The sequence below is a fragment of the Megalops cyprinoides genome, chromosome 25, assembly GCF_013368585.1.
Source record: "Megalops cyprinoides isolate fMegCyp1 chromosome 25, fMegCyp1.pri, whole genome shotgun sequence".
Taxonomy (NCBI): Eukaryota; Metazoa; Chordata; class Actinopteri; order Elopiformes; family Megalopidae; genus Megalops; species Megalops cyprinoides.
The window spans coordinates 2685322-2711432 of NC_050607.1; the positions used below are offsets into that span (position 1 = coordinate 2685322).

Sequence of the window (26111 nt, forward strand, 5' to 3'; positions counted from 1 at the left end):
TAACATAAGAATCGTGCCCTGACGTTCGCGAATCGCTTGGCCTGAATGGGTCCGTTCCCTTAACAGGCTCATTATAAAAAAGGGAAACTTTGCTTCTTTTGTGGACACAGGAAGGACATCGGACTGTACTTTGTCTTGGGGCCGCTCCGTTCCGCAAACAAACAGCAGGCCCCTTTGACCTGTGAAGGCACGCTTTCGTTGCACGGTCCTGGCGAACTGTTTGCACACCGATCTCCTCACACGCAGCAGGTCCGAGCCCGTCCGAGCCCGTCCAAGCACTGCGTCTACCGCTGCGCCAAAGGGGAGCCGAAAACGCTGTCTCCCCTCTGTGCAGACATACCTTTGTGCTGCCAGCGTTTTCTGTTACAGCTGGGACAGGGGCCTAATTCCGTGTTTCCCACATGGTGTTAGCCTGGCCCTCGCAGGGAAACAGGGGCAAGGACACACACGCTTTCACCCAGCTCCCTCCCCCTACATTCACGCGCAAACAAAACACCTTCCTCTCCGACTCTCCCCCCGCACATACTAATCAGAGAGGAGATTTTAAAGAGCGGCTCCTTAGTATTCATCAGAAAGAGAGGGTGCGTGTAACAGGGTGACATTAACAAGGAATACCCTCCCCAGAAAACCTGGAAAGGAATCCAAGAGCATCGGTTTTATCCTAATCAACAGCATATTCACACACACCAGTCTGAAGCAGCTCACCTCATCCTAATGTCCGTTTCCACAGCAGAAAGTTATCTCTATCTCTCTATGTATTGAGACGAGGCGAGGCAATCGGTAAAACTGAAGCAGCAGAAAGCAGACTACCACTGTGGTGTATTTATCATGTATCTCTCCAGAGACTGTAAGCTGCTCGGAATGCAGGCAGTCAACTGACAGACACCCACCAGCAGCCTGAATTCTAACAAAGCTATTCTGACAGTATAACAGGAGAGATTTTGCTAAGTCATTGTTCAGGGTTCAGTTTGTTGTGGCTTTTGCAAACAATGCAGATTCAATACATATTTCATCCTGTCTACCTCCTCAGCTAGGCAATATTACAATGCTATAATATTACAATTATGAATGAAGGGCAACTGGAAATGAATTTGGTGGCAATATCAATTCAGAAGCAATAGAAAGCAGCTACCAATGCATGCTAATTATCTGCAAAATAACATTGGACTGAGCTGAGATGCATATCGCACCATCCCCTGTATAATACACAAATAAAATACCGAAGGCAACACATCCAAGCCACTGGCAACGGAACTACCAAGCTATCAGATACATGACTGACACACGCTGATGATGTCACAAAGGCAGCTGTTCATAATTAGATTGCCACAACTTACTTTAATGATAGACAGACAGAGACAACAAACTACTAGTGGCAAATTGTCATTGACTGCCAGCAGAAAGGATTTCATTCCTGTGCCAGGCCTTTATTGACACTGCTCTGCACCAATGGAGACGAGATAATACCACTAGATTCTGAAAGCAATGACTGCGTGTTCCTCAGGTATGGTAAGACTCACACACAAAGCCCCTCCAGACAAACCGACATACCTTTAAAGCTGTCAGGAGCTTTTGTAATATTTTATTTGCCCCTGTGTCACACATTTTAGAATACCTGTGTGGTAACATGAAAGACACCTTTCACAAGGGATTAGGAGGCAAATGCAGCTCAGAATTGAACTCAATTTGAATGAAGTGAAAGACAGGCAGAGGACTGGAGTACAGACAGTGCCATTGAAACCACCCCTAAATTAGCAGGACGTGCCTACCATTTAATGAAGGCGGCGCTTTAGGTGAATCCCGTATCAGCGGGCCATGAGAGCAGTGGCTGAACATCAGAGGCCGTGTGAGTGGGAAGAATGAATGGATTTCCCGTCTGGCCGTTTCCAGGCGCAGGCAGGGTTTGAATAGCTCTGCAGTGTGAGTGGGCCAGACCTTTCACATGCTGAGCAGCACGGCGCATTAGCATAGACAAACAGGCTGGAGGGTGATGAGGAATCTCACACTGAAGAAGCACCTCACAGCCCTGTACGGACGCGCAAAACATACGCACACGCATAACACACACACACCAACGAGTGCACACACACACACACACCAACGAGTGCACACACACACACACACACCGAGTGCGCACACACACACACGCACACACCAACGAGTGCACACACACACACACACACACACACATCAACGAGTGCGCGCACACACACACACACACACCACCGAGTGCGCGCACACACACACAGACACACACACCGAGGGCGCACACACAAAAACACACACACGCATACACCAACGAGTGCATGCGCACACACACACACACACACACACACACACACACACACACACACAGACACACACACACACACACACAGAGTGCGCACACACAGACACACAGACACACACACCAATAAGTATACACACACACACACACACACACACACATGCACACACACACACATACAGGCACACACACAAAAGTGCAAATGTACTTGATTGTGCACACACATACAAACAGGAGAGCACGCAAATGCTAACACATATACAATGTTCACACATGCAAGTACACATACATACACACGAAAGTGCACATATGCTCACACATGCACAAATGCAGAATGAATGAAAGTCAGTTGGGTAGGACACCACTTCCAATATCATTCCATACCCATGACAATTCACCTAGTGTGAATTGTCTGTTTCTAATTTGCCTGAGATCTGTTTCTAAATATCAAATAACATCTCTCAGTAACACATATGTAAACACAGGTACTACAAAGGCACATCCATCATTCTAAGCTGATATGAAGGGAACTTCATATTTAAGTTTGGGAGACTGCCTAAAACCGTTTCTTTGTGGATAACAAAGGTAAAATGATTAATCACTAAAAATGCCACACACTCGGAAGGCTGGCATTTATATTTGAAAGGAGCAGTTTATTCCTGAATGACTCTTCAGGGTGAAAGAGAAAATTAGATGCTTTATCCTTAGGGTCTTAAAAACTTTAGTTAAACACAAAGATTTCATGACCTAAAAAATAAGTGTAATACTTTTTCCAACACCCATAAAAGAAGTGATTTCATACGTGCCCTATCTTAAATTTCAGATCTACCCAATATGCATTTGTGGACTCGAGAATGGATACATTGTTGTATTATCATTGCTATGATAAAGGAGTTAAGGTTAATGGATTCATAGCTCACTAACGTCACACTGCTCAAATACAGAAATAGCATGGATGGAAAGATATTATGTATCTTCCAGCAAGGAAATATCAGCTATTGAATTACACTGACAATACTGCCTTGTCCACACAAGCCTAATCAAATGTGTTTTCACACAATGGATAGATATTTGCACCATCCATCATATTGCCCCCAAAGTTCTATTTTGTACACATAAACATGCTGTAAGACAGAATACCTCTAAAGCTCACTAGGTGCATTTTCTGTCGGTGTGACCGGCTGCACAGTGCTAATTTTGCAGTCTTTTTGTAGGAGCAGACAGGGACCGGAGTTGGTGTGATACCTCAGTGAAAACAAGTGACATCAGCCCTTTCTGTGCGCAGCGCCTGGATTTTCCAGCATAGTCCCAGATCAATGGCTATTCTTCCCCAGGCTTTGCAAAGTGCTGATGGTCAGCGCACGTCCACTCCAGCACAACATTGTCTTCCCTCATCCCCCCCCCCCCCCCCCCAACCCCACGCCCGGCATCATTCTCAGCTCAGCAGAACGGTCAAAGTGTCACGCCTCCAACACGGCCATCTTAATCCCGACAGCATGTTCAAATCATCTAAAAAAAATCTCATTAAAATAATCTACAACTCTCAGCTGGGGCATGCAAACAGCGGAATTTAAGCCTCACAGTGGTCATTGACCCTAATCCATGAGTAAATGGGTAAGTGAGCAAACATTTTATCAACATGTCATAATTCGCAACATAGTAAATTACACACAAATCACTGAGCTATAATGGACAGAAAAGATAATGTCTATAACAAATATTCAAAGCAAGAAAAGAAATGAGGCATGACTATAAACAAAAATTCTACACATCTCATTAGAATATCGAATGACTAACCCCATATGTCTTGGGCGTGGCCAATGTGTTAAACAAATTATATATGCAACAATGAATTTCTAAAAGACAATGGCTTCATGAGTGCTTGTGCCACTGATTAATCTGGATAATGTGCCTGAATTACAGATCTTCCTGCTACAGCACATTCAGGAGGAAGTCATTGCTCCTGACAGGAAGTGGAAACAAGGTCTGGGGATGTGATTGACAGATGGAGAACAGAGTTCAATTATGGGCATTTTCTTTTAGAACGTAACCGAGGCAAAGGAAGTAACTGCTGGCACTATGGCTTCCAGAGCACTTCACTGTAATTGCCTTTGATGTGAATTTTTACTTGGAGTGTGATTTTAAACATGTTACCATGGTTATTGCTGAGAGCCTGATTTCCCCACAAAGGATGGAGCTGACTTCCTCCCATCATCTATCTTTGTCAGCTCCTTTCTGATTGGGTGAAACCAAATGACACACATGTGTCCAGACCAAGACACCCGCAACAAACCCACAACACAAAACCTATGATGTTTTATGATCAAACTGGGTTCGTTTCACATGTTAATAATTTAAAAAAAAAGTGCTGTTAACCCAGTTCTTTCAAATTTTTTGCTTTGCCTTTCAGGTCCAGAATCTGCCTCACAATCGGAAGAAGAATTTGAAGCAGGTGTTTTGTTTTTTACACAACACTGAGTCTTACAGTCGCTTAGTGAAAAGCCAAGTACTCATAGAAACATGTTACTCTCACTGAAGGTCAAAGTGCAATATGTGCTATATATCCTATATAAGAGAAATCCTTTCTCACATACGCTGCCAGCACAGCTGACAATGTGGCCACGTGTCTGCACAGACAGATATCTACCACTCATCCATTCAGGGTCACACTTGCATCAAATGCGACAGCACAGCGCAGGTGTCCCCGGCAACGGAGCGGAGCGACAACAACCACAAACTGCACGAGACCCTCAGCCAAGCGGCAGACCGGTGGAAATCGAACGTTAAACCAAACGGGGCTTGGGGGTTGCACAGACCTGTGTTTGGCAGCACAGGATTACTGCGACAGGCTGCGTGAGAAAACACTCCCCGTTCACAGATACGGAGCGTCCGAGGAGCCCGACCACCTCTGCATTCATCTGCCCTCACAAAGAAGCATCCCCCCCCCCACTTTTGTCCCCGCCTTCCCTCCACCTGCAGCTCTGAAAGGTCACCACGGAGGAGGCCCCCCCACCCCGACCCCCCCACACTCCCACACTCCCACCCACCACACAGATCGCACAATCAAATGAACAGTATATCTGAGCACCAGGAAGCGCAATCAAAGGGACTCAGAGGGGATTGAAACCCCTCATTGTTCTATGGGCTTTGCTCCTCGGGGCCCAGATCTACGTGTAACACTGTAAGAGGAACTCCTCAAACTCCTTTCCAGCTCCACTTAGCCGTCTTTGTGTCTGTGACAGGGTTTCCTGGCACAGAGGTGCACGTCTGTAATACAAAACAGCACAATCGACAGCAAAAAAAAAAAAGTTTAGCTGGTTAATAAAAGAATACACTGCTAGCAGGCCTAATTGTTATCTTTTAAGTAACCTCAAATATGCCAACGCCATAATACAGAGAATCATAAACACCCATTTAAATTACTTGTTGTGTCCTTCTGATTTAGAAAATCAGAGAACAAAACAATTAAATGTAACTCAGAGTAATATCTTCAATGTTTATGAGATAATTACAAGGAGCACAAACTGATCGATACTACAGATCAGTATTACTGGACAAAAGGGATCCCAGCCAATGAAAAGGCAAGATATAAAGGAAGAATAATTGTTTTAGTTCCTTCACAACACCTCTATTCAGATACAGCAGGTGAATACCAATCATTTCTCCTTCACTGCTCCCTAAAGCAACAGCCACTGGATTTCAGACACAGAAGCTACCCAACAATACCGCCTTCACCGTGTGAGAAAATCAAGGTTTCAGCATGGGAGGAACTCTCTGCAGGCAGTATTCAAATTAATTGTCACAACCTGTCACAAAACAGGACTGGAGAAGATAAAACTGAAACCGAGTTGGGTTTGAAACCAGACAGAATGCTACCACAAAATTCTCCATGTCAGTAAATACATCAATCACAGACATGTTGCTTTTGGTGATTCCCACAGACACAGATGGGAAAATCAGGACAATGTCACATTGGTGAGCACACTGAAATGTAAGAGTGAAAGATTTTGCCACGCGTCCCCGGTTGAGGCAGGCGTGTAAGTCCGATGTTTGAATAGGGTGGGACTGAATTTGCTTGAGAGGTGTCTGTCTGGCTCGTAACAGGGCGCTGCTGAGGATTCGGGTTTTCATATGCAAAACTCTACAAACAGCTCAAAGAAAGTAGCAATCATTCAAAGACGGCCAAAAGTACACAATTATTTGAATTGTAAAGCAAGTCCACAAAAGAAAAAAAAACATCTACAGTATTATCTTTTCTAAAACTTGTGTGAGATCAGCCAGATGCAATTAGCCTAATTAGCTTCCTAAAATGAATGTCACCACATTCTGTGGAGGACGGACCAGCAAAGAAACAGTTCCGATATTCAATGATATGGGGGGGAGGGGGGGTGTTACTACTGTCTGTTACTGTCATTCATTAAGATGTATGTAAAAATATACATAAAATTAAATAACTGAGAGCAAAAAAAAAAAAAGAGATTGATTCAAGATTCAAGTCTTTGGCAGAAAAATTAACCACATTTTGCTCTGTGCTTTTTTGATCACCAAACTAAAACCTTTCCATTTGCTAAAAAAAAACATCACAATGGCAGCAGTATGTTTCAAATAGTACATTTCCTCAGATTTACTGATCTGATGAGAAATTGCACGGTGGTTAATTTAATAAGGACTCCTGGTGACAGAACAGTTAAAAGACAATCGTGCTGCATGAGTACACTAGCCTCTCTTTTTATATACCTTTAGCTACTTTATTAATTCAACACTTCCTCTATTGTTGGGATTGGTCAGTCCATTCTCTTGACCCTTCTGTTCCCAGAATGCTCTTGGTGCTGTCCCACCCACTCATCTCTGGTTATCAAACCGTTGGATCAGTCTGACATCCAGCCAGAGAGATCCATCATTATGAGAGAGGTACTGTATTAGTGCTCTTCTGCTCAGCTACTGAGGCCTAGAAATCAACTGCAGCTAAAAATGACAACAGCAGAGAGGATGTGAGACAAACATTAATTAAATCAAAAAGGCGCATTTTGATGTTTTTTTTGTGTCCTTTCCACCTACGTGAGCATGTAAAGCTGCTGGTAATCTCTCGCAGACCTGTTCTCTGAACGGCCACGCAAAGCAATCAAATTATACTCACAGATGTGGGCAGATTTGCATCTTTTCCTAGCATCGTTCCATCAGGCTCCCCTGCTGGAATAGTATCTTACTGCTGATTTTGGAAAGGAAACTACAGAGTTCATGAGTCTTTTAAAAGCGGGTAGGCGGGTAGGCTGAAATATAATGGTAGATTAGCAGACATCACAGGCACCCATCATCAAATGCGCACTGCTATGCGAAACACCATTTCACTATCTAACATCTTTTTAAAGCTGCAAGCTGAGCAATTGCAGAAGGCTAATTTAAGCACCATGAATCGCATCTCTGTCTTCTTAACTTGCTCTGATGGAGGCGACTTGAAAATGCTTTCATGTCTACCGTTTGTGCAATATCAAATCTCATTTCAAATCTTACTTCACAGCGGGGAATAATCTCACGCCAGAGGTTCAGGCAGGCGAATAAAAAAAAAGGGTTAAATGAACGTTCTCATTGGTATTCTGAAGAACTGCGAGGATGTGGTTTGTACTGATGAACAGATACACTTGGCCTTGAACCAAGACACAAGCTTAACAGTGATAAATTACACTTGCTCCACTTCCAAACAAACAGCTCTCACACACACACACACACACACACACACACACACACACACACACACACACACACACGCACACACAAACACACACACACACACACACACACACGCACACACGGTGCGAGGGCTTTCACTGGGTTCTGTAATCACCCAGACTCTGCACTGTTGCAGGATCGATGACGCCTGGGTGGGGGTGTCTTTCGGAATGCCTCGGGCTGCTGCCTCGCATCGCTGAGGCAGAGAGAGATTTAGACTGGCAACCCCCGCATTCTCAGGCCCATCTGTCGGGCAGTCAGGAGAAGTGAGGTGTGTAAGAGCCAGCAGGGGAGAGTAGGAGGGGGGCCGCCCTGCTGAGGGTGGCATCACGCCGCTCCTTCCAGGCCCAAACAGGAAAATCTGCCGTCGTCCTGCAGGCCAGCGCATTCTCGAGAATTCGGAAACACTGATTCCGCTAATCCACAAGTATTCTCCCACTGTCTAGTAATCAGCCTCACCCCTCGCGTGAGCACACACCAGCCTGCTGGAGCATCTCAGGACGGGGATATGGAAAATGGCCTGGTGTATACCGGTGTGAGCTCCCTGCAGTGAGGATATTAGAGAAGGCAGCTCGGGACCACCTGTAGGGCCTCCAGGCTGTGCACAGACTCCTGACATGCTGTTCAATCCGACTGGCATTAACATGCTGTTTTATGACTGTAATACACTGCTCTGTGAAAGGACAAAGAAATATAAACCAATATTATTACTGTCGATTATATCCATGGACAGCTCAAATCCGGCAGTTTACAGGGACCTGTAAAAAGGATATCCCGTTGTTTACAGTGTGCAAGTGGGCATTTGCTCATGAGATAGATGCCAGATCTGTTGGCTTTAGCCCTAGCCAATAAGTAAGGGTACTAAATCAGAGTATTTAAATCACATACCAATCCAGGCAAAACCAACAATTTTCCTTCCTTCTAGGCAACGATTCCCATCATTAGACAGTGACAGATAAATTCAATGAGTTATCCAATTAATGTGTGACCTGACTAAAACCAGAGAGAAATAGGTTTCATTTGCAAAAAGTGCCACACACAGATATTCCTACCTATGTAGAGGAATACTGCCTAACTGTACATAACTCAAAATGAAACTTTTTCATACATCAAGATGAAAACAAAAAGCCTTTTTCAATGCATTCATAAGCCCTTGGAGGAGAATGCATGGCTTGTTTCTTTTCAAAGTCCATTTAAAATGAGAAAATTGCTTGAATTTATCAAGGGAATCTAATTCACTTTTCCACTGTTGATGAAATATTCTCATCATAAGAACGCCATTAAACCACTTTAACTGCTGGCAATTGAATCATGAAAAACAACATGATATCCATCTCATTACTAAAATATCCATACGGACTAAAGGAAATCGTACAGTATCTTTTCAGATCGCCTCGAAGGCGTTTTCCCCTGACTGCTTACTTCCCGTTGAGACAAACGAGCTTTGTGAGACTCGTTTCGGGATGGAGAGAATTACATTCAAGGAGCACTCACAACAAACGTACCAACATCTCAGGTTAAAGACAGTGCATTTAAATCCGCTGTTGTGTTAAGTTTTTACAAGGGGTTTTAGGTTACAGATAACCCCTCCCTACCCCCAATGCCCCCCCCTCCCCAATTCCCACAAAACACAACACCATCCCTTCTGAAAAGGCGGCATCAGCAAACAGCACTCTGCAGCTTCCCACCGAGGGTCTCCCTCACACAATGGCTTCACGCCTCAGTGTCTTTCAAACGGCCCAATCAGCCCCTTGGTTCTCACCCCATTCAGCCTGCAGCTCCCCGCCCTCCCCTCCAGCGCCTCTTGCTCACACACCCCGCTGGGGGGGGGGGTGTGGTGCTCACGTCCAGGCTGACAGGGGTGCGCTCAGTACTCGGGGGTCTCTTTAATTCCCCTTGCTGTGAGGCACTCAACGCCGAGCGCATGAGCGCCAGTTTAAAAGGGTTCAGCGCACTTTCATTTACAGGTCCTTTCACTAGCAGCATGTGATAGGTCACTGGCTGTTTACCTCACCACTATCATTTAATGCATGTAAGTAATAATAATGTATCTGACTGGAGCTTGAAATTAACTTAATCTTTTCAGAAGAAACCTAAATAAGTATTTGGAAACGAATGTCAGGGAAAGTTTTTGATTGGCTGTACCAAGCACCTACAATGCAAACGGCCCTTGAGAAGCTATTTTATTAGTTTGTGGGGAACCCAGTCATATGCTCTCCCCGGGTTTAACTGTGAAGCAGAATATGCGTCTTTTAGGCCACTCCCCATATGTATATGATATGGCTGGCTGGATATGACGAGAGTTGCTCCTTGCGATCGCAATCTCGTCACGTGTCACCCCGATAGCCGCGTGCCGCCGCGAGGACAGACCCGTCACCTGGCGATGCAGATGGCAAGGGTTCCTCAGAACAGCTTGGCAGTATAGCGGTGAAGACAGATCAAGCAAAGCGTAACGCACTCTGATATCTCACGCTGAAAGCGCCGTGCTGCCGCCTCCCCCGTGCGAGAGACACCAGAGGAAGGGGTCTACCACCCTGCGCTGGAATAACAAAGGCAGGCAAACCCACATCCCATAAATCTGACCTGTACAGTGCATTCATTCAGCTTTGTGCTAAACGCATTAACATGGGACGATTTTTGCTCCTTAGCTCCATTTGCTGAATTCGCGTTGCGGCTCCTAGCTTTGTTCCCAAGCCAGGACGAACTGAATTTGCCAACCACTTGTCACCCGCGAAGTGACAGGTGGTTGTCCGCGGTGACTGTGAAGTGTGACTGCCAGTAGCCTGTAGCACAGGCCATGAGGGACAGTCACGGTGCTTCGTTTCAGCTCAAGAAAGATACTGTGCTACAACGGGAGCTACAATATTCTACAGCTAAGAATTCTCCCGACTTTCTCCTTTGCAGTTCATGTTGCCTTGTGTTCCATTTGGTCTTATCTTGGTTTTAATTCAGTGTTCTGCTAGACGTACTCACAGCACCCAACCAAAATCCCTGACTCCTTAAGATTTTGAATTAATCAGACTACTCTTGATCCAAGTACTGCCTGTGCCGCTAAGTGTGTCGAATCAGCTGCATATCAATGTGAGCTCTGTCTTACCTGTGTGGATCTAGTGATGTCCTTTTTCCTCCAACGATTTCGTTCCTCTACCAGACCTCTCAGATGGACTTTCAATCCTGAGAAAGCAGACAAACAACACTTTATAAATTCCACTTTCCTTCACTAGAATCTTATTACAGACTCGTCAATGCTCTACCAACGTCACATGTAAAGAAAGCCAACAGAAGAAAACTCTTTGCCTCTACAGCAATTCACATTCATCCCTGAAGCAAGGGAACACCTGCCACAAAATGATCCGCATTTTAACATTCTCTTACAGCTGCCTAAAGTAGAAGCAAAGCTGCCACAAAATGATCCGCATTTTTTCACTTCCTCTCCCAGCTGCTTATTGTACTGTGAACAGAGAACCAATTAGAGTCAACTGCATTATGAAATTCATTAGAACTTGAATAGCAGTGCACTCATCCTTGTGGAGATAGAGAAACAGAGTCTGTGTACATGGCATACATCCTAACAGAAGCGGGATAATCTCTGCAGGCTTCACCCACAGGAATGTTCACCAGGAAATGAAACACATTCGTTTCATCTAGAACCTTCCATTTCCCATTTTACTGTCACTCTCAGCAAAAACCTCCTTTGTGGCATCCGAGCCGTTTCACTTCACTGTCATAGAGGATAACAGGTCGATACAGAATCGTTCAGAGGTATCTCAAGAAGTCCGGGGCCGAATAAGCTACGGGTCCTTCAGCTGGGAGCTGTTCTTTTTATACCACATATTCAGTGATAAGGCACAGATAGTGCGGTATGACAAGAAGTTGAATCCTGTTGGTGAAATGGGTGAATTGGTGAAAAAAAACTTCCTCAAGGAAGGGAAATCATTTTAAGATGAGAAAACAGACAAATCATTCACAGGCAAAGACGTCTTTGCCAGCAAGCCGGAGGAGAGGTGTTGTAGAATATATCTCCTCTTCAAGACAAGAAGCGGCTTACATCGTGAAAACGTGTTTGGTGAATGGAGGGTGATTTCCACCTCCAGGATTTGTCACCAAATAATTGGAAATGTCACAGCAAACGCTAAGATAGCCCTGGAAGTGATTCAGCAAAGTAAGTGATTGAGCGCATCCTGCTTACTTCTGAAAAATCCTATTAACTCTCACAGATGGCCCAACCCTTGCCAAGTAATTCTGCCATCTCTGCAAGTGCAGAAGATACAACTGTATCCAATTTAATTTATAAATTATGCATGTTTCATTTATAATTTACTATATGTCATTTAGGTTCTTCTCCTTTTTATTTTTATTATTGTGAATGTACTTCCTTTGTTAAGCACTTCATTCATGGCACAACATGTTCAAAGTTTGTAATTATTATTATTAATTTCTGAGTCAGGAGGGCATGACACAGGATTGCCAAACGTCAGAGACATCAGAGGCTTTGATGTCACGAACTGGAAATGCGTAAAAAAGCACAATGTCCTCTTTCAAACAGAGTTGCTGATCTTCCTGGAAGCCGCCCCCTTCCTCTCTCCACGAAGTCATCAGCTAACAGCTGTTTGCTCGGACGTCCCGAGCCCACGCGCACCGAACCCGCAGAGCCGGGCCAAAGCGCTGTGCCGTCGCCATGGCAACAAGGCGGGAGGAGCCGCTGCGGAGAACGGGAGCCAGAGCAGGGTACAGAGAGCATGTATTATTGAAAGTCAAATCTAAAAATGGCCTATTGGGGATCCACAGCGTGCTATTTATATTTAATAGGAGCCCCACGTGTTTAAAGCTTCCACAAATTCACCAGGAACAACTACGGATCCCATTTACAGGAAGGTATGAACATATGAAGATACATGTATCTCTCTACTATAATTCACTGGCATACATTTGGTCTAGGTCACAAGAAACCCAAAACATCACAAAACTGTTTAACTAGTTTCTCTCCTCAGGCACGCATTCGATCTAACAGAGACTATAGCATAGCCACACAGCTCAAACAGCATTTGATTTCTGCAAGGGCACACACCATGGGACAGCTGAAGCAACATGCACATTTATAATGATCATATGATGCTGGTTTTCCTCAGGGCACCGTGTCTGACTGACTGCAGCAATGTCTGCTGGAGCCTCCAGTTTAATTTCAGCAGAGAAGACAGGGAGGGGAGCAAAGACTCAGACAGCACTGATAGAAAAGCAGAAAAATAATTTGATCTGGGACATCCGCCGCCATTAATAAATCACACCACAAACTCTGTCCCGAATACAAAGGGGATGCAGCAGTTGCCCTATAGCAATGCAGAGCAGCCCCTGTTTCAACGCCACATTAATAAATGAAAAACAATAACGGCCTCACAGTATACACACAGCCCTGACATTTCACTGCAAACACCCTGACACGTGACAGCCAAAGACAAAGAAATGTGACAAACTGGCTTCACGTGTGAATGCTTCTGCCTCAAACAGAACAGCACGCTAACGAAGCAGACCGCGAATCGTAAACCCAGCATCGCGTTGGCGGGTCGTCTCAGAGCGCTACCTTGGCAGACGATGACGTCATCAGCAGGCCTCTTCGGCACGCGCGTATGCGTCCGGAGCGGTAGGCATATTCCCTGCGGCCGTAATCCGGCGATACGGGGGAGGCTGAGAGGTGAGGACAGCGCTGTCGGCCGGCGCACTGAGAGAACGAGAGAGGGTCCGCACGCCCTGCCCTGTTCTGCTCTCTCCATCCCGCCCTCAGACCCGCCTCACAGCGGGATTAAAACAAGCTTTTGTCGCAGCACAATGGGGGTTAAACATTTCCTGGTAGCGTGTGAACTTTAGCAGAGTCCCCCAAAATTCAGCCCGAGGAAACAAATGCTTTTTTTTACCTGACACTTAAAATGCGGTAAATGCTTATTCAAAACACATTTTAACACCTTGTATCTACGTCTCTTAAATAGCTAACAATGAATTCTACATATCACATTTAACAGGGGTGTTAATGACCTATGCCCTACAGAGGAAGAAAAACGAAATCTAGTATATTCCATTCATATTTTACTGGATCTTTTAAAGCATTCGGGGGCTATTTCAAGTCCAAAAGTGCTTCAGAGGAGTGAGAATACATAAATGTATAAGTTCTGAAATATTAATGCCACACCATATCCTGAATAACAGGTGAAAGAAAACTGCCTCGGGCAATATTTTTCACTTCCGTTCACATCCAGTCTGTGGTTTAAAAATAGCGGGAAGAGTAAGAGTCCCCTGCACTGAACAGATGTCTTCTGGAATCCAATCCAGCAGCGTCCTGTGCTGGGAGTCTGTTTATTGCCCACTCCACACTGGTGTTATTGCCACCTTCTAAAAGAACGGTCTGAAAAAGCCTTTTGACATCTATAAGCTACGGTTGCGGCCCACCACAATGGCACAGTCAACCCCCTTTGAAAGTGTCACTATTCTCCCTCCCTGTGCAGAATAATGCCTTCCCCGACAAAAGCACGGCCAAAGGAACATAATCCCGTTCAAAGCGCATTGTCCATCAGGGAAGACAATGCCTCAAGTCTGAAAGCCCATCCCCTGCAACTCCCTTTTCCACAACTTTTCTCCCTATTGTTCTTTCTTGTTAGATACTCCATGCTTTACAGTATAAGGCAGTGGGGGAGTACGGTTACCGAACCCGGCCTCACCGCCGGTAGATTTTGAGAGAGACAAATGACTTTATTAAGAGGCCCTGCTTTTCGGGAGCTCTGGTGCATATCATTGGATGCAGATCATTTTCGGCTGCTTTCCCCTGGCACCACGACACTGGCTAATACCTCTACCCTCCACTGGTACGCTGGTTCTGACCTGGCCAGCAAACTGCAGCATGCCTGCTTAAACCACTCCAACAGAGCGCAAAACCTGCCGGAGGATTTAATTACTTTTCTGTCCGTGATCCTGTGATGCTGCATGGGAGCTGGACTGCTCTGTAGATTTTGCAGAAATCATCATCTTTTAACATGAAAAGGCTCAGTGCTGATTCATAGTAATGAGGCATGAATATTTATACACAAAATAGGGTGATGAATGTGTGGAAATATCCCTGACATGGCATGGCTGACTGATTTTTTTGCATGCCGAATACCTTGAGCAGCAGCCTGGCAGGAACACTAAACTGTTCTGATTGGCCGTTCTAACCTGGGCCCTCCCTCCCCACGTGTGGCCATGCATGGAGGTGATTAGCAGGTCCAGAATGACAGCTCTATATCTCAATGCTCCTCCTTTCCACAGCACAGGGCTCAGGATGGAATGAGCCACCATTCTCCCAGAGAAGGAGCTGTTTGGAAAGGCGTGAGGGGCTTTACACCGGCCCAGGAGGGACACCATGTGGGGTCTCTTTTCACAATGCTCAACAGACACAAGATGTGATTGGCCGAGAGGGAGAATGGGAAGTTGGGCTCTTTCAGGAGTCTTTGGCAGCAGTACTTTTAAAGCACTTTACAGTTCCTAATGAAAGGCAAGAGCAACCTTTAGCAACCCGTGAAAGGATCCATTTTTTTTTTGTTTTTTTCTTCAGTAGCAAAGCGCCTTAATGTGGCACGATCTGCAATGAAGCATGGTTCACTGACCTGCTCTTCGGTCTGTTAAAAGAGCAAAATATCACATTAGTCACACAATGAATTCACCCTCATTACCAAGTGAGTGTGTCTGCATTACAGTGATGCTGCTGCAGCCTTGTGCATTTGCTCAACTGTGTAATGTTGCTCTGCATTTCTTTGTGAAAGTCCCATCCCACAAACTGTTCTGAGAAGAGTCATGCGCACACCGCCTACCGGCTCCCAGAGCTCGGAGAACAGAGTGTTGCCATGGATATTTTAAAATTCTGTTTCATCGGCAGCACATTTCAGTCACTACATGAGGATCAGCTCCTCTCTGAAAGATAACAGCCGATACAATCGGAGAGGATGTAGGTCAGCTTCCCAGCCCAGCAGAAACAGAGCTCTGTCCACAGCATTATCACCACTTTACAGCACAGGGGATTTCAGGAGCTGTCTGCACTCACACTAGGGTGAAAGCCCAATTACCACACAATTACACACCACATCTAATGCTACATATGAACAAAAGACCAGTGATGCTATCCTCGAGGTAAGAACACGTGCTGTAATTGCTGAAACAAACTGAAAGTAGAATGGAACAGCTGTAGTAAGCTAAACACATTCAGAGATGTTCTCCTAATATACCACCATGAGACTTTGACTATTTCTGTTTTGAGTAGTGCTAGCAGTAGCATTAATGGTAATGTGTATACCGCTATGAGCCCCGCCCCGTTTTGGCTCCAAGTGCATTAACCAGAGCCCCCCTCCCCTCCCCCCACACTGTGGTACATGTCAACTGGGGCTGAGTGGTTTCCATGGCTGTGTGAGGTGTTTCTTTTACACACTCTGAGTGGAAACATCTCCTCAGAGAGACGGCCTGTGGAGCGGAGAGCAGCGCAGATGCTAGCGTAGCCTCTTAACGCGGCGCTCTCCCCAGCCACAAGCTGTGCTGAGCTCTCAAGGTTAAGGGCGAACATTGTCCTGCACGGAATTTCACCACAACAAAGTTATCGGCACAATCGGACATCAAGCAGAGTCCTTTCCTCCCATTACAGCCTGGGCGGCCTTTCGGTACGCAACGTCAGCATATCAAAGGGCTCAAACGCTTCTTAATCTAACTGGATGTTTCTAGGATATCAGAGCGCAGGCCAGGGAAAGGATGTGTAATTAAGAATATAATGACCTACTCTGCTCCTATGCCCTCAATCACAGGGCGTTTTTAGGACAGCACAACGGGCTATTCTGCACAGAATGTGTTCCTCTGTTTTGTATAAGCTTTGGAGTGGATAGAGCTCTATGAATAACAAGAGGTTTACCAAAAAACCGGCCACATGCGGCAATAAAGCGCGAGTTCAGATGACAATGAGACGAGATGGCTGCTTTTCAATTCTCTGCTTAAATGTCTATCCCTGTTACCACGGTGGCATGGGACAGTTTATTCACAGAAACCACAAAGACCAATTAGATTACAACATCAAAGCCACCGGGCAGTGCCAGAATGAATTTGACTATGATGGCTACAGGGAAAAAAAATACACATTATGCCTCATCAAAGGAAACAGTGCATGGCAAAGTTAATATTTTTCATAACTAAATCAGTCACTCGCTAAACAGGGACGACAGATTGGAAAACACAATATTCACCATCTCTCCCTCTCAACCATTTCCCAACATGTTCAACATTTCCATTGTATGTCACTTTAAATATTGCACAGACATCATTATTATTGAACATGCATGTGTGGGGACTGAGCTAATTTCACAGCTGGCTTCCACAAGCTGTCCCTGCATGGAAGAGCTGAGCTGCTTCAAACTGCTCCTGCTTCTGTAACCACTCAAAACCACAGAGCAGCCTGCTGCAATGACATCTGGCATGTGGCACTGAATATCACTATGGCCCGATAAAACTTGGCTGGCGGTCAATGTTAAAAATATCAGAATGGAGAAAGATGCGCATGAGATGTTACATCTGAAGGATGACACCTGGGATATGGGGGTTTTCATAGACGCGCCCCCTCTGTGGGCTGATGAGCTGATCACAGCTTATCCTGCTGTTTGCCACAGCACTGGGTGGCACCTGCCCCCCCCCCCCCCCACGGAATAAACATGCGTGTGTACAAACACACACACATATACTGCACATGCACGCACACACGTAGACACACACACACGTCAGAAGAGGGCTGAGCTGGAGAGCCCCTCCCCTCCCCTGCCTCTGACCTGCTGTCTCATTGCATGCTGCCCTGTGCTGACACACACATACACGCACACACATACACGCACACACATATATACGCACATACAGGCACGCAGGAACGCAAAAATACACATGCACAACAGGCACACACACACACATACACACACACACGTACATACATGCCCATGCACAACAGACACACACATAGACACAGACCCACACACACACATTGATCCTATTTCATCTCATCGAGTACAGACCCATGACTGGGTAAACACTGCCACAACACAGCATTCCTCTGTGATTAATGGACTCCATCAGTCTCAGTTTTCAGCCCATCTGGAAACAGACCTGCCTGAAATATCACCATTTTCTACAGGACTGAACATCCCCTGCCATAAGCCACTGCTTTGCACTGCACCACTGACAGAGAACAGACATGTCAGTCTGAGAAATGCAGGGACACCGGGACATGCCAGCCTCAATCGCTGCGATGAAAACAAGAGCACCCTGCCAGGGAGTGCAGTGTGACTCATCCAGAAAGTTCCAGAAAGTGACACTTTCACACCGGCCAGCACAGATGAGGCCTAGAGAGGCAAGATTGCAATGCTCCACACAGCATAACACCCAATATGTCCACTTCAACCCGACTGCCTGGAACAAGCATGTCCACGTCAGCCTCACTGCCCCAAACAAGCATGTCCGCTTCAGCCCTAATGCCCCAAACAAGCATGTCAACCTCAGCCCTAACGCCCCAAACAAGCATGTCCACCTCAGCCTCAGTGCCCCAAACAAGCCCAGTGTTGAAATCACATCACCTCTATCAAAGGGATCATCATGGTTCTGCCTCACCCCAGAGCTACCACTCGCAGGATGCTCACTTCTGTTTCTAATCTGAGGAAACATGTCTGCGTTTCTGTACCTCCAAAAGCTGCAGTGCTCTTTCCGAACACAGTGACACGCTGCAGTGCCCTGCTCTGCCCTCTGATCACTCTGCAGAGGCGCTGACAGCCTGAGGTGTCTGCACGCCGCAGCGACATGCGCTATAGCACGCCGTGTTCTGCAGCGGAGCGCAGAGAGCGCGCACAGCTAGGCCCGCATCGCTGCCGCTGTCACACTGAGGGAGATCACTCCTGCTCCAGTGCACACAGCCTGCCCGGCCGCACGCGGGGGTGCGCTATCCCGAAAAGCCCTTTTAATTATCGCCTCTCCCTCAGTCACCCCGCAATCGATACACCCCAGTGCCCCCCCGCCCAGCCAGGCATGATCCTGCCAGAGATACAGGGCAGCGATCTTCAGCTGACACGGACGCTTCAGTGTGAGGGTCCAGAGAAGGATGTGTTACATTATCGAGGACAGAGGGCAGAGACTCGGAGGCGTTTTAAACGGGAAAAACCCCACAGTGCCGCATTAAAGGCAGGGTGATGCGGTTTATATGGAGCCAAGCTGCCACGGTGCAGTCTGCAGCCTCAGCAGGCATGGAGCCGGCTTCCTTCACTCTGAGCACATGCTGGGTGTGCAGCACTCACACCAGCTGTCCTTCCAAACACACACACACACATACACGCGCACGCACACACACACCCACGCGCACGCACGCACACACACACCCACGCACACACATACACGCGCGCACGCACATGCATACACACACGCACATGCATACACACACACACACACACGCACACACACACACACACACACACACACACACACACACACACACACACACACATGCATACAGACACAAACATTTAGCATACACATGAGGAGAATATACAGCGTGTGTGTCACCTTAGTAACCATCATAAAACATTTTGCTACTTTGACTTGGACTCAGGCATTCATTTTTTCTCATTTTCTTTCTCAATTGGAGATGTAGTTGATAATATAAAATAATCATTTCAAGAAAAGACAAGACTTTTCTTGCAGATACATATGCTACACTAAAAAAAACTGTAGGCTACTCACTTTGTTTACTTTAAACCAGACAGAGTGCACACACAAAAATATCCCTATGGTATAGAAAACAAGGCAAACAATGATAAAGTCAACAATGACAGAAAAAATCTAATCAAAGGGTCTTATCATTGCACAGCGGACGGCCCTGCTCTTCCTCCTTCTCCAGTCCAAGCGGACATGATTGGATCAGAGCATAAGGACTTCTTTAAGCACCAATGAGACGTGCCCTTAAGTGTCTGTGCTGTAAAGAGCAGGGCCCCGCAAACACTGAATCCACTCATCTAGCCCAGAGCCAGCAGACACTGAACCATGATCTTACAGTTACAGTACAGTCAGCCTTTTCCAGGACATCACACTCAGAGGCAAGGAGAGAGAGAGGGGCAGACAGATCAGCGGAAAGTAGAGATATAAAGAGGGAGAAGAAAGAGAGAGAGAGAGAGCACAAATTAAGAGATACTGGGAAGTGGGAGAGGGAAAGAAAAAGAGAGATCAGAGAAATTAAGAGACAGAGAGATGGGGGGAAGAGAGTGAGAGAGAGAGAGCACACCAATTAATTAGGGAGAGAGGGAGATAGAGAAGAGAGAAAGTAGGGGATGAAGAGAGCTACTGTATGGAGAGGAATAAGACAGGGAGAGGAAGACAGACGGAGAGAGAGGAGGACAGAGAGACAGAGACAAATGCTAAGATTGAGAGATGGAATGAGAGGAGAGAGGGACCTCTCCGGCCAGCCTCCACGCTGGCCCAACATACATTAGAGATAAAAGAGCTGGTTCCAGGCCTGCAGGTCTGTCTGCTTCAGGCCTAGTGGAGGGTCGAGTGGGGCGTGCCTGACCACATGCCAGAGAAAGGCCTCAGCAGCGCCCCCCGCAGGCAGAGCTACTCACCACTCCGGGTGACAGCGCAAGGACAATGTGATGATGTCATTCAGTGGCGCACCGCGATGCATGCCTGCCCCATGAGGAAGAGGAGGCCTCCCACCCAGCCCTACCCTCCACAGCCCCCTCCTCAGGTCCACTGCGTACCCACAGAGCAGAACCGAGCACTGACCACAGATCGGTGTGCCCACACACACACTGTGGATGTACAGCAGAGCAGAACCACAATCACCGCGAGTGTGTTTAACCACTGCCTCTCAGAGCCAGGGACACAGAGCACACCCTCATCCAGAGCTTAAATTTATACATCAATGGCTCAAATCCCCCTGGCTTGCGGTCGTGTGTCAGTTGGGAGCTGAATGAGATCTTTATAGCTACTCTGGCTACATTCTCGCAGCAGAGTGGTCTGGGGAGTGTGGATGCTCTGGTAATCGATGTCTAAAGGACAAGTGTGAGCTTCTGCAATTCAAAGAGGCCATTTCTGAGCGTAAGCATTCCACTGGGATGGATCTAAAAGGTTTGTCCGCGACCTCAAGCTGCTTACAGGAACAAACTCATCGAGACTGTTTATTATTAGCGGCGGTCAGGCCACTAAATGACTCCCCTCTGCTTTTCACTGAGACTAATTAAGGAATCCTCTTAGCGCAGCGGTCTGGGGCTGCCTCATGAATCACAACATAACAATGTCAAAATCTTTCATCTTCGGTCTTTGTTAGCAGGAAAGAAGCAGACAGAGTACCTGAAGGGACTCACACATACACACACACAGCTCTAATCACACAGGTTATAGCAGGTTATATGCATGAGCTATACCTTTATGCAAGACAGGTAAATGGAATTATTATTTCACATGAATGTGCCAAAGTTTTTGTGTGTTGATTTTTTTAAATATACTAAAACAGGCCTTTAATGATAGTGTCATCCAATGCGGTACCAGATCAAATTCAGAAGGCCCCACAACCGCAGCAGTGTACAAAGATATCACAATGAAAAACCAACAATGAAACTGATATTGTTGCATACTGACATTTCCATTATTGACCGCGCAATGTGAAGCAGGCTTCGGACGCCACTGGAAATCCACTGGATTCGACAGGATCTCGACAATCCTCCTTTGTCTCTGCTATAAATATTTACATTGCAATCTAAAGAGTACATTTGGAAAGTGAGGAAGATATCGATCTAACACCCATTAGCAATATAGAGAACAGGAGAAGCTGAAGGGAGCTCTATTTAATGGCTTTAGAGAAATGGATCCAGGCCAGTGCAGTGCTGGGCTGATGGACCCATAGGGTTCCAGTCAGTCTGTACAGCTGCTTGCTAAAACACAAAGCCAATGGAAACACAAACTGTATTTGCATTTTTATGAATGAACAATGGCAGAGTGCACTTCCGTTGGGTCAATAATCGCTTCCACATTGATGCTTTTCCTTCTGTTCAAGAGGAGTGATTTTGTTTTTCCATGTGGTCATGTATCAGCGTTACTTTCCATACGGAGGTTCCCTTTAACTCCATATGGCCTCTGGAGGCAAGGCACTTGAATAGTCTTTGCATCTTTAATGCCAACAGATGATTTAAAGACTGGTTAATGGATCAACACCAGAGGCAAGAACGTAATCTCCGTGTGTCTGTTCACAGGAAAATGAATCATTAACTCTGCACTTGGGTGATTTCGTTTAAACATGGCTACAAAGACGTTTTTATTTGAATGCAGTCAGGCTCGGCGCTCAGTGATACAATTCGTCTGCCATTTGACCCATATACTAAATGATCCACGACTCTGATGACTCCTGGCCAGACAGGCTATGTTTGTGTATGCAAAGATTCAGCAGCAAAACCCCGCAGTCCTACTTTTTTCAGTGATGCTCATTTAAATGCACTGTGCCCAGCTTTACATCAAGAGAATGACAAAGTGAATCATTCAAAATGACAACCTTCCTGAAACTGAAGGCTGTGATCTATTCCCCATACTTTTACTATTGGCTACTGCAGTCTCAAATAAAAAGCTAAATACGACATCTGAGGGAGTCACAGATCAGCATTTAACACTGCGAATAATTGTAATTTCCCTTACACATGTTACATTTACATTTATTCATTTAGCAGACGCTTTTATCCAAAGCGACTTACATAGGTTACAGTTCTTTACAATGTTATCCATTTATACAGCTGGATATTTACTGAGGCAACTGTGGGTTAAGTACCTTGCCCAGGGGTACAGCAGCAGTGTCCCAGCGGGGATCGAACCGGCAACCTTTCGGTTACGAGTCCTGCTCCTTAACCACTATGCTACACTGCCGCCTTGTTGATATTGTTGATATAAACAACTCACAATCCTTTCAAAAGTTGAGAAATGAAAAGGTACAGATAAATATAAGGTCTCTACAACATGTACCCATGCCTATAATCATTATCACTCCAAGGTGAAGAGGGAGGAACTGGTGGCTGTCCGTGTCCTGATCTTGCAGAGTGGAGGATCTAATGGGGCTGTGTGCTGCCAGGAGCCAGTGTGTCCTCCCGGATCATAATTAAAAGTCTGAGGAGGATACCTACCTCCAGGGCCTGGCCAGCTCAGCTGATTAACCTGCAGTGGAACGAGGCTGCAGGCCTCCCTCTCCTTAGAGGATTACTTGGCTGGTCAGGCACCTGGGGCATCCCAGACTCCAGGCTCTCTGTGGGGGCCTTCTCCAGGGAGGCGCCACAAAATGCACTCTGGTCAGACAGACGCTAAGCAAAGAGGCACTCGAGCTAAGCAAAAACAAATAACCACAGGTACTACAGGCACAAAAGATGCTAATCTGGTTAGCCAGTAGAGCACTCCATTTCAACTGTGTCTTTATGTGGATGTAGTTGGAGGGTACACATTACAGTTCAGCCTTCTTGTATTGAGGTTGTCTTAGTCTGTGTTTACCCATTCAATTTGGTTTCTCAGTTACACCAATGCCTCCTGTCTGGCTTCCAAGACCCTTCACCCATCACCCTCTTTCCAGCTTAGGACAGCATCCTGTCTGTATGGGAAACATAGGACTGTAACCTCTCAACAGACCGAGCAGTGAGACGTGACAGCATTCAAACATCACACATAATTCTGCTGGTCATTAGAGGATATGGACAGAAGCCCACAACTCCTTCTGTGCTAGTCCCTGAATGGATGTCACTATTTATGGAACCACGGAATGTTCTAGTTTTATTGATAAGCATTCCAAGTTGAGACAAGCACACTGCAAAAAGGAAACAGGTCACGTTAAGTTTAGGCATGAATGTTGTAATTGGTTTACAGAGAAATATTTATGCATGTTATCCATATTAATCAATTGAACTACTTGATGTAGCCATCCCAAAAAAGCATAAAGCTCATGATTCATGTCAAATGATGTCAGTAGAAGAGGTTTCGTCACTCACGGTCCCAGAAATTGCTGGCACTCTACAAGGGGTCAATCTGATGAAAAGTACTCCTCAACCATTCTCTTGTGAAAATGTTAAACAGTTGCACGGATAAAAATGAATTAATTTTGACCATATTCGGCCATCCTTGTTTTCCTATAAACATATTTCCTGTAAAAATCATTCATTTCAAAATGATGACTCAGAGCGGGAGACACCTCTTTCATCAGTTTGCACTCTGTGACAAAGCAGCAGCAAGTTCTGAGATGGTGGGTGGGGGCCAAAGCCTTTTGAGGTGGAATAATGGTTTTTGGACATCACTCCTGCAATAGACTGATGTGTTAAACAACCGTGTCTCACATCCACTTGATGGTCATCTTAGCACCATCTGGCACATTCTGTAAGCCTTGTAAGATTTGGCTTGCCCTGAGTAATTCATTTCAGACATGGGAAATGAATTTAATTATTGGTAATTATGTTTTTCTTCCCCCCCCCCCCCCCCCCCCCCAAAAAGCCGAAGTGTAAGTTCAGCTCTTATAATGAGTATGGTAAACATGGCCGTGATGTTTGTGCCTGACCCTGAGGGGGAAATCTGGCTCTGTTCCTCCCTCTGCGGCCTCTGGATGGGTGAAGCCGGGGTCGCCCTATCGCTCCACACATCTATTGTTTTGACTGGCCCCGGGGCGCTGACTGTGAAAGCGCTGATGGCAGGGTTCTGTGGCGCTGTAATCTCTGAGGCCGCGGTCAGGAAAACTTCCGCCGCTGGAAACGGACGCCTCAGCACATTGCGCCGCCTCTCCTCGGAAACGCGGGGGGAAGCACAAAGAGCGCCGGGGCTCGGCCAATCGTCAGCGCCGCCATGCTCGTTAAAAAAAAAAAAATCGCGAGCCGTGCACAATTGCAGGTCCTGGCGAGGGGCCCTTTCAGATGATAAACACTTTCAGATGAGGTTGTTATTGTGCGGCCACAATGAAGGCATCTGCCCCACACCATGGAAAACCGCTTTGTCCCCAGGCCCTGAATGGCCCCGCGTTGGTGGGCGCGGTCCTCCCCGGAGCGGTGTGGCTTTGACCATGACAGGGACAGGTGACAGGTGACAGACCCCCCCTGCCCTGCAAACAGCAGCAAGCTGGGCCTGGCCGGCAGAATGTGCAGCTCCACAGATTCCACAGAGTGTGGCACTGATCCTGGAACAGTGTCCCACTGAGGGAGCGGAAGAAGGACCTGATCGACAGATTCCACAGAGTGTGGCACTGATCCTGGAACAGTGTTCCACTGAGGGACCGGGAGCAGGGCCTGGCTGGGTACAGTGGACTCAATACACTGGGCCCTGCAGGGGAGAGGCAACATCTATGGCTTTACAAGGCGAGGCCTACATGTTTCATAAATCATTTAGAAGGCCTTTCATTCAGCATCAAAGCCGCCCCATACAGTCAATGGGGGTTATGCCCGCAGCTGTGAGCGGGCCGTGTGTGTGTGTGTGTGTGTGTGTGTGTGTATGTGTGTTAGCTTACACACTGGTAGTTAGCTCATGAATAAGTAAATGCTTCTTTAATGAGAGCTTGATCTAATCTCAGTGAACAACTGATTGATGAGATTGTTTTACAGACCACTTTCATTTTGTGTTTGTTTTAGAATGTAACGGTGATTTTGTTACACTTTTTTAATCGCAAGATGGGACTGATAAATCAAATATTAAAACACTGTATGAAGGACACATCAAACTTGCCTTTTGCTGTGCATTTTTAATGCAAAAGAATAAATGAGGTAATGGTTTAAACTATGTAACTCAATTATTGCTTAGTGGGTTAATGAAACAGAATAGGACTGCATTTATGAAAAGTTTAATGGTTGAAGCAAAGGTTGATGAAATATTTAAAGGCCTGACAAATAATCTGTCATTTAAACCACCACAATTGGCTGCTACTTTTCAGCCTCGCATTAGAGTTCAAACCTATCTTTGTGATCACTAAGCTGTCAACATGGACAGGCAGGCTCAGACAGATTTACTTACAGATACTGCACCGTGCAATCTAAGATCAGGGAAATTCATTTATTGAGTTGAGTATATTCTCCCATGA

The 26111-nt window shown here is 46.1% G+C and overlaps 1 protein-coding gene across 17 annotated transcripts in view; it reads right to left on the reverse strand.

The window, feature by feature from the left end:
- LOC118771910 (neuronal cell adhesion molecule-like) overlaps positions 1-26111 on the reverse strand; it is a 72949-nt gene that overhangs the window by 32634 nt on the left and 14204 nt on the right. For all 17 annotated transcript variants that reach the window (XM_036520072.1, XM_036520079.1, XM_036520074.1 and 14 more), the window contains exon 2: positions 11112-11188. The gene's annotated coding sequence lies outside the window, so the exon portion shown is untranslated. The remainder of the gene's footprint in view (positions 1-11111; positions 11189-26111) is intronic.